Source organism: Chamaea fasciata, unplaced genomic scaffold (assembly GCF_029207755.1).
Source record: "Chamaea fasciata isolate MVZ Bird 193981 ecotype frontalis unplaced genomic scaffold, bChaFas1.0.hap1 SCAF_3, whole genome shotgun sequence".
NCBI lineage: Eukaryota > Metazoa > Chordata > Aves > Passeriformes > Sylviidae > Chamaea > Chamaea fasciata.
In genome coordinates, this window is record NW_027094088.1 from 43,552,875 (window position 1) to 43,563,088 (window position 10,214).

Below are 10,214 nucleotides of genomic sequence, written 5' to 3' on the forward strand. Positions count from 1 at the left end.
TACTGAGGTCAGTGGACTACAAGATCTGATCAAGTACAGGTGAGAGGGGGAGAGAGCACACTTGTAGTCTAAAGAGCTCCTTGCCTTCCAAGGCCAGAAACCCTATCAGCCTGTTTGGAGGACACAGGGGTCAGACTTGCAGGCTCAGGGGCAGCAGCAAGCCTGATGTCTCACACTGATGGGATGTAACTGCAGTCACCCAGAGTTTCCAGCCCTTGAGGCAGGAAGCTTGAATGTAAGGTAAAGTCCACCTTTTGTTTGGATTGCAGTGGTCAGGAAGGAATGACTTTACAGCAGCATTAATTATGAGGCAGGAAGGAACAACAACGGCAAAAAAATCCCCAAGAATAAAAATTTTAAAAATGCAGAAGAGGGCAATAGGAGTCCAGAGACAACATAACAAGTTAGTAGAAGAACAACATGTAGGATACGTATGTGTGTGTGTCAGTGCCTGTGCACTACTAGCACTTCCCATAAGACATAGCTATTAGCCAGAACTTGGCTTACTATTGACCATGGTAACTTGAGACATCAGTGACTGGTATTCTCAGGGAATATTTAGTATCACTGCTCACTAGGCATGATACTTAAATGTCATTCCATCCCTTGAGGAATTAAATGCCAAAGTTAAGATGAAAATTACTTTAAGTAGTGATATATTCTTTGTATGCTGTTTTGATTGATACAGGGATTATAACAGCTAATAGCACCTACTGTAAAAGGTGCTGGGACCAGTTTGTGCTGAAGAATGGTTAGCTGTGGGAGCCAGGATTCTCAGTTTTTTCACTTTAAATAAAACTCCAAAACATTAGGATGAAAGAGCAGGAAAAGCACTGAAGAACTAGCAGTAGGAAGGATTGTCAGAAATATATTTAAGACTCTCCAAGCAGCATTCTGGTTTTTACAGCAGTCATGATAATGATCTTACACTTACAGAGAATCTTTCATCCAGAAGGATTCATTTATGGGCTTTGTGCACACCATGGGAATAAGTGTCTTCTCTTCTGCCAACTTATAGTGGGAAAAGCTGTTTACACTTCTGGAGGAAAATGTTGTGCTATGAGAATTGCTACATCCCAAACAAAATGGCTTAGAACAGGCAATGCCAAGTGCTTCAACAGTAAAGTACAAAACATAGTGGGGAATTTGAAGAAACAGAACATAAATAATCAAAACCATGTTCTAGTCAGGATGCTGAGACTAACAGTGTAAGTTCCAAAATGTATCATGGTATCACTCATCCAATTTGTTTTTAAATCCCATTTGGACCTTTTGGCTCTCCCTTAGTTTCTCTCAATGTATACTCACACAGGTTGCTCTCTAAAACATTAGCAACCATTAAGCTGAACTTGACAGTGCTGTTTCCAGGTAAATTACATGAAAAGGTTGGTAACTGCTAGCTTTTTAATGCTATCCAATGTAAAACAAGAAGGATTTAAAATCAAATAACATGAACAAAAAGCAGAATAGAATAACATTTCTATTTCAAATGCATTTGGATAATTCTCACTAGGTTCAACTACCCTCTTTAATTCAATTTGTGTCTTGCTCCCATCATCCTTACTTACATAAGCTGTTTTTTCCCAAAAAGGTGGAAAAGAACAGGACTGCCCATAGAGATAACATGAGCAAACTCAGGACTTCCGCTGAGTCCTGAAAAGAAGGAAGAAAAAAAGAAAGGTAACATGAAAATTATGCACCACCACACCAACCAACCAACAAACCAACCTACCTACTTACCTATAAAGGGGCTGCCCTTCAGTTCAGGTTGGGAACTCAGGAAAAGAGCACAGGAAGAATGGTTCTTGCTATTCATTCAGCACAAAACTAGTCTGATGTTTTCATTTACTGGTAAAGAGACTTATGACTGAGGGGGAAAAGAGTATCTTAATGAGCCTTAACTGTTTCCCTCACATCCACATTTTCTTCCTTTGATGGTCTCCCTAAGTAAGAAAGGTGCTTTTGTCACATAATCTCCCATTAATTCAACAAGTCAGACCAGTCAGCTCTCCTTGCAACACCATAATGTGGAGGTGATCTGTAGGTGTTACTTTCCAAAACTTAATTTCCAACAATTAGACTTAATTCAAGGTTAACACTGATTTCTCCCCCTATGGAATAGGAAAAGTAATAAATGGGGAGAAGTTTCCTACCATAAACGTAGGTATTTTCAAATTAAATTAAAAGGAAGGGGCCTTCCCCCACCCCTAGGAACAGCCCATGACATTGCTGGTTCATGAACATGTAACAGTGGCAAGGCTGAATACAAATCTAAGAGTTTGCAGAATGATGGCCAACCTCTGATACAAGGTCATGAGGCAGAGATCCACCCTTTATTACATTTCAAATGTTAAATGCATTGCCTTGCTAAATCTACCCACTTGGTGTTGATCCACTTGCTTCACTCATGAAAGATTTCTACTTGAAAAACGCCTAAGCTACAAATGGACTCCAAATACGAGTCAGGCAGACAAAGCACATATTATGAACAAATAAATAACAAGCTTTTCTTCTGGGAAGAAAACAAATCATTAGTTCCTGGCAAGGAAGAAAATCACTGTTTCCAGCAACCAAGACTTCAGAACAACAATCTAAAACTGATGAATCAGAATTCATAATGACACAAACAGAATTACACACAGCCCTCTACAAGGGTTTAAAGGAGAAATTAAACTTAGCTACATTACCAGTAACATGACAAATGCAGCTACACTAAAAACCACATGATAAAAAAATTGTAACTAAAGAAAATTGTAACCATGAAGATGGTTTTATCATTTAAAAAATGAATTTCATCCATCTGATTGCTCAAATTCCATTTTTTCCCAGTAATATTGAGCTGAATTGGCTATTCAGAAATGTCAATACCATTAACTGCTAATGCTGAAATAGGGTTTTGTTTTTCACATCAAGCAACACATGATTGACAGCCATGCCAAAGATTGTATAGATTTTAACACAGGAGAGACTGTTTGTTTACTCTCTGTGACTTTTCTCTTTGTGGCAGGGCAAAAGCATAGGTGCCATTAGAAGAAATTTATTCAGCAGGCAAATTTCTTTCCCTTGTTCTTGTCTTGATAGAAAAAGATGAAATAGAAAAGTAACTGCAAAAGACTTAATTTTCTTGGGAAAACGTTATAATAAGCACAGGGGCACAGGATGTCCTTTTCAACACCACAGGTGAGGAAGAAGACTCAACAAAAGAAATGTACAATTTTTTTGATAATGACACAAACGTAAGTAAACATTGTCTCAGATTAGTAGAACGGCGTCAAGTTGCTAGAACAGACAAAGACATAACAAGATTCACTGGATGAAATCCAAAGCTAGAAAAATTTGACGAGAAAAAGAAATGCAAATTTTAAATGAAGCTAATAAACTACTGGGCTATTTCATTGAAATGTATTGGCAGATTCCTCAGCATCCCAGCTGGACCCTCAAATGACCACAATGCATTAGACTTCACACAGAATAAATAGGTACTATTTCCTGGCATCTGATACAACACAGATTTGAGTACATATCCATAATGGTCTCTGCTGACCCTGGATGATCAAAAACCTTAATCCAAACTGAATATACAGAAGAACAAGAGAACTATTTATGGCAGCTTTTTATGTAGCCTTCTGACAGCTTCATTTATGCAGATTAGTATTTTACTGGTGATAAAATCTAACTTGAAGTAATTTCAAGGTATCACTAGTGTGAATAAGGCTGGAAAAATTGGAAACTTCCTGTTTTAGGGAAATTAGATTTTGTAGTTATGCTGTCTCTCCATTCCTTCAGACTTTATAACCTTTGAAAGTAATAACTAATTTAAAAAACAAATGAGATACTAAGTGTCCGAGAAATTAAATTCTCGAAGCTGATAGCCCAGGCATATAATCTACTTTTCCTCACTGTCTGCAAGGATTATTCTATTGACATATCCATGTCTAGAGACTTACTCCAAGAATGTGGTGTCTGATCCTGGCAAGAAACCAGTCATGTTTCACAGATCTCCTAGATTTTATTAGAGCATATAGAAATAAATAATCCGAATGAAAAAGTTCATTTGGATTTCCACCAGGCCTTTGAAAGGCCACTCACCTAAGGCCATACAAGAGTCAAACTGCCATGGAATAATCTTACTACATATAAATAATTGCATAAAATACAAGAAAGAAAGAAAATGTAGGGGCAAATGGGTATTTTTCATAATGATGAAGTTCATCACCAGATGTCCATCTGCATCCACACTTAAGGGCTATTTTATTCAACTTCATCACAAATGATACAGAGAAGACAGCAAAGTGACAAAGATTGCAACTGATGCTAAATTATTCAGAATAGAAGAAAAGGTGAATAGCAAATTACAGATTCCTAGAATTGTTAAGGTTGGAATAGACCTTTAAGATCAAGTCCAACCACCACCGTGTTCACCATTAAAATACGTCATCAGATTCCACAACCATGTTTTTTGAACAAAGTGATGACTCCACCACTTCCCTAAGCAGTCTGTTCCAATGCCTGACAACTCCTTCTGTGAAAAAATTTTTCCAAACATCCAACCTAAACCTCCCCTAGGGCAACTTGAGGCCACTTCCTCCTGTTCTGTCGCTTCTTGCCTGGGAGAAGACCAACACCCACATGGCCATCTAGCCAATCCTCTACTCAGCAAAGAGTACACCCATCCACACACACTGTGGGAAGCCATTTCTCCATGAGAATGCCATGTAAGACAGTATCAAAGGCTTTACTAAAGTCTAGGTAGACAACATCCACAGCCTTTCCCTCACCCAATAAGTGGACCACCTGGTCATGGGACTAGATCAGGTTGGTCAAGTAGGACCTGCCTTTCATAAATCCATGCTGGCTGGGCCTGATCCTCTGGGTATCCTGTTCATGTTGCATGAAATGGACCTGGATGAATCCATATTTTGTGTATATATATGTGTGTGTGTATAAATACATATATATATTGCTGGTTTGGGGCAGGACAGGGTTAGTTTTTGCAGCAGCCCAGAGGAATATGGCTGAGGGGACATGTCCAGGACCCTAATGTTGTTCTATACAACCTCACCCCGTTGCCGCCCACAGGGAAGGAACTGTTTTGCTCTTCTGGGGAGAGGGGGTTCCTTCCTGCTGAAAAAATGTGCTGGGGAAGCTTTTTTGCCTTCTGTGCCTTCTATTCTCACCTCCATCCTGCTGCATCGAGAAGGTGGGGGGGACATGGGAGGTGAGGGAGAGCAGCAGTGTGGTCTGGAGAGTCTCAGAATTGGGGAGTACCATTCTAAGCCACAACAACATACACACAGGTATGCACATTTTCTATTGAAGGGCTTTCACGCTGATCAGACAGGGAGGGGAACAGGGTGAATCCATTGCTGTTGTTTATGCTGTTGTTTCCTGGTGTGTTGACCTACATGGCCAATCACTTGTGTATGTAATAGGTGTGTGTGGCTGTGGGTCTGCTGGGAATATGTGCTCAGTCTCACTACTGGCTGAATGAGGAAACATGGAGCTAGAGCAGACTTTCCTCTCACTAGCTACCAGACTCAGGAACTACTAACAGCCTACATGATCACTCCATATTTGCCGTCTTCCATGGACAAAGACATGAAGGTCTTCTTGAAACATCCTTACACTTGTCCATCATTGTACTGCAGGGCTCACCACTGCATCCTTTAGGTATAAAAGCTGTTACCCAAAAATGGAGTAGAAATCTGAAAACTATATTCTCTGAGGAGTAGAAATCTGAAAATTATATCCTTCTAAATACATATATATTCTCATCTTGTCAAACTAACGGAATTTTCCCTTGTATTCTCTCAGCCCCAATGGGAGATTTGCTTTACTTTCTTGTGATTTTTGAATTCACTTCATCCTATGGTTTCTCTGAACTGTCTTGCAGGAACTACTACCTAATGCACTTTTTAGTAAAGCAGTTTGTAATCTGCCAACTGTCACTCAAAGTAGTATAGAAATTCACTTATATTTGTGCCTATTTAAATCAACAACCACAAGAATGACATTTGCTTGACAAAACTGTTACACCTTAAAAAACAGCCATGAAAAATTTAGCAATACAATTCAGGTTATTCTCTTTTGCAATGTTCTTTCTCAATAACAGAGTATTCCATTGACATCTGACAGAATTCAGTTGAAATTTGAAATTTTCAGGTCAGTATCCCTGTCAAAATAACAGATTATCCCAGTAAATCTGGTTTAATAATCCCATAACAAACCAAACTGCATTTTTTTTTCCCAAGTGAATGCATTTCTAGTAAAAATGTAAGAATACCATACAAAATGTCATGCAGTTTCAGGGAGACTCTTATCTTTTTCAAGAAGCAGGAGGTGGGAGACTAGAAGAGCAAACCAGCAAGGTATTTCATTGAGAAAGGAAACAGTAAAACCTGGTTTCCTATGCATTTGTGCTGTGGATTGTGCTCTACATGACTTCTCTCCTGCCTAATAAGGATCCTGTTTATGCTGCATAGTTCATTAAAAGGGTCTTCCTCTTATATTCAGACAAGTACATTTTAAAAAATGTACAGCAAGTTATTGCATTTTTCACTTTTTCTTTCTCTGTCTGCAATTGCCCAGAGGGTTCCACATGCTGTACTGGGAGAGACAGGGGACTACATTCTTTGAATGTTGGTTCCTCTCTGTTGCTTACAATAGTAAATTCAATTTCACAAATACTCCCCAACTACCATATATAACATTTGATATATGTATCTCTATTACTGAAATTTCTTCTGTTTTGGGGGACACAACCATTGATGGAATGAACATAAAGAATTTCTACTGCATGACCCACACAAATAAAGCTCTATAGGTAAATCTCTGACAGAAGGAGGACCACAGTTTTCATCTAGGAAGCTCTGAATGTAGCTAATGGCTTTTCTCTCTAGGAAGTTCAAGATTAAAGACGGTTTGTAGATGTTCAGTGCTTTCTCTCAGACGTCTGCTGATACCATGATTGCTCCACAGGCCAAATGAAAGTCAACTCTGAAATACCATCACTAATATAATTAGATGGCCAGTGGTATACAGCCAGACCCACCATCTGTGAGCAGGAGAATTCTCTGCAGGGGAGAACAAGCAACTCTCTAATATAAAGTGTTACTTTTTTAAAAAAAGTGTGCTTCTCTATCCTGATGCAAGCAAAATGCTGTACTTACTTGAGGTACTGTGAATCAAAAAGACAAGTTCTATTGGAGAGAAAGAAAAGGGCTCCAACTTAACCATTCTCTCTTCCATGAAGGGAAAATCTCCAAAACATAACAGGAGATAAACTGAGAGCTGAAACTGTAACAAGGTACTGTGCCTACCTCCAGGCAGAGTGCTGAAAAGTAAACTCCAGCCTACTGAGGCAAGTCAGAGATGGTAGATTACACTCTCGCTCCTTCCAGCTTCTACTCTAGGGAATACCATAAATATCATAAATGGCCTCTTTTCTTAGTCACTGGTCTGGAAACTTGCAGTTAATTAATTTTACCCCATTCAACATAAAGGTCTAGGACTCTATCCAATTTTTTTTAGTCAACATCCAGCAATAAATGCAAGCTTCCCCAGGCTTAGCTAACAGCTCATAACAATGATTGGCAACTCCTTCCAAGGTCTCTACAGATCACCCAGAATCACAGCCTGCCCCTGGAATTGCACAGGGGGTCTGTTTGTAAATATTCTTTCATGGCCTTGCCCAATCACACAACTTAATTCAGCATGAATTGAATTTTACTTACCCTCACCTAGCAAAAAAAAGAGTATAGGTACTTGGCCAGGAAAATATTTTGAACTGGGAACTTCTTAGGAATAAATTACTACTAATTAAGTTACCCATACTGGAAGAGGAAAAGCTGAGTTTTTTTTTCATCCTGTAAGGAATAAAACCCACTTACCTATTTTCTTTTAAAGTTATCTACATTGCTACAGTATGTGCTCCTTCTGCTTATTTCAGCTAACCCTGTCCATCCAAGAATGCAAAAATCCCAGGATCAGGAAAGCTCATAGGCTGACTCCAAACACTACTGGTTCCAGCACACAGCTACAGAGAAGACAACTCGTGCCCTGCAACTCATGCCTCTTGAACAACCTGCATCTTCTACACAGTCGCTGATTATAGAATAATTATATCAAAGGGAACAAACTTAAATAGTAAATCTTTGACAAAATATGCATAAAAATTCCAGTTAGTGTAGCAAACATAAGGTCCTGTTAACAGCAAAACTCTGCAAAAGCACAACTGGCGTAACTACTTCATGGCTTTCATGCTTTTAAATGACTTCAACCTAAACAGAGCATTCAGAAAGAGAAAATATTTTATAGTAGAAATTACAATGGAAAACAAAGTGAAATGCTAACTAATTTAAGCCTTGGTGCTGCAACTACTTTGCGTACACATCTGTTTGCAAGAGAAAGGTCCTAAACTGCACAGTGAAATAACTCTGAGAGTCCTGTATCTGAAAATGGGATGAAAGAGTTCTTAGAATACCAGAAAACAAGGGTTCTGTCAAACAGTAGTGATAGCCTTAAAATTCTCCACACGCACTTCTGACAAAGAAAGGGTTGATTTTTAAGACCCAGTAAAACTCAACATTGAACAAAACAACATTGTTTGGGTCTCTTTATGTGGCCTGCCTGGGAGACCAGCCAAGAGACTGATTTAGTTTAATATTATACAGAAAACCTACCTGTAAAATCAATCATGGCAAGCTCTGCACAGGAAGTTCAGGGCAGGGGTGAAGTAGCCAGTTGTCAAAGTGTTGTTCTTGTGTTAACAGTCCATTCAAATATGCAGTTCTTCTCTGCAGTCCTCTCTTTAGATTAAAGATGACTGACAAACACCCACAAGAAGCTGTAAGATAACATCACAATTTCACTGATCCTAAAACGCCACCAGAACATTTACTGGAATGTAAACTATGAAAATGCAGTTTTTATTTTAGATGACAAGGGAAGCTGTCTTTGTTGCTTCTCGACCCTGCGACCTCCCAAGAGTCATGCCAGTGTTGTCAAGTTTTTTTGATTAAGTATTTAAGCATGAAATATGTTCCACATGTAGTCATTCCTTCTAAGAATATAAAAATACAAGAAAGAGTGGCTACATGTGATGTACACATCAAAAATATTTTGTTCAATTTATAGAAATACCCACCTACTGTGAGGTACACTCTACCTGCTGATGTGCACATTCCATCTGGCTGACAAGGATACTCATTATCTCTGTGAAAATGATGAATAACCTTTTACTCCTTGAGAAATTACTGAAAATGAAAGCCTGACAAAGATCAGCTGAACCTGAAGTGATCCATTCTAGTGAGGCAAACAGAAGTTGGAATGTATCCCTTCCATAGCCTAGAATTTTCGGGTAACCATTTTTGTGCTTATGACCAGGCAGGAACCAGTATTTCTTGGTGTCCATGCATCACTTCACCCAGACAGAAGCCTGTGCACCACAGTCCTCCACACAAAAATCCTTTTCCCTGCTCCCTTACTGCTCCCCATCAGGAAAGTCTAAACAAATATGGAGGCCACAAGTACATGGCATTTTGGGATGCAGACGCCTATCAGCATCTTTGTTAAACCTGCCAGACCTTCCCAATTTACTTAACTTTGTAACAATCTCCTGGTTGTACATCAACCCCCCCAGTTAAATTTGCTGCCTGCATCCATGTATCACACAAAGCGTTCATCTTTTGATTTGATGGTTTGCTACACCCTGGAGCACATTGCTTACTTGAAACAGGTAAAAAGCTCTAGGGAGAGTTTATTATTATATCTCTGCATTTGTGAGATTTCATCTGGAGAACTGTGTACAGTTCTGGTGTCCCCACGATAAGAGGAACATAGAACTGTTAGAGCAAGCCCAGAAGAGGCCACAAAGTTGATTAAATGGCTGGAGCACCTTCCCTAGCAAGGCAGGCTGAAAAAGTTGTCTCTGTTCAGCTTGGAGAAGGTTGTGTGGAGACCTACAGCAACCTTTGGGTATTTGAAGGGGGATACAATGATGCCAGAAAGGGACTCTCCCTACCTAGTGATAGGACAAAATGGGTACAAACTGAAAGAGGGAAAATTTAGGTTAGATAGTAGAAAGAATTTTTTTTCACAGTGAGAGGATGGTGAGGCACTGGAACAGGTTGCCCAGGGTTGCTGTGGATGCCCCAAACCTGGCAGTGTTCAAGGCCAGGCCTTGAGCAACCTGGTCTAGTGGGAGGTGCCCTGCC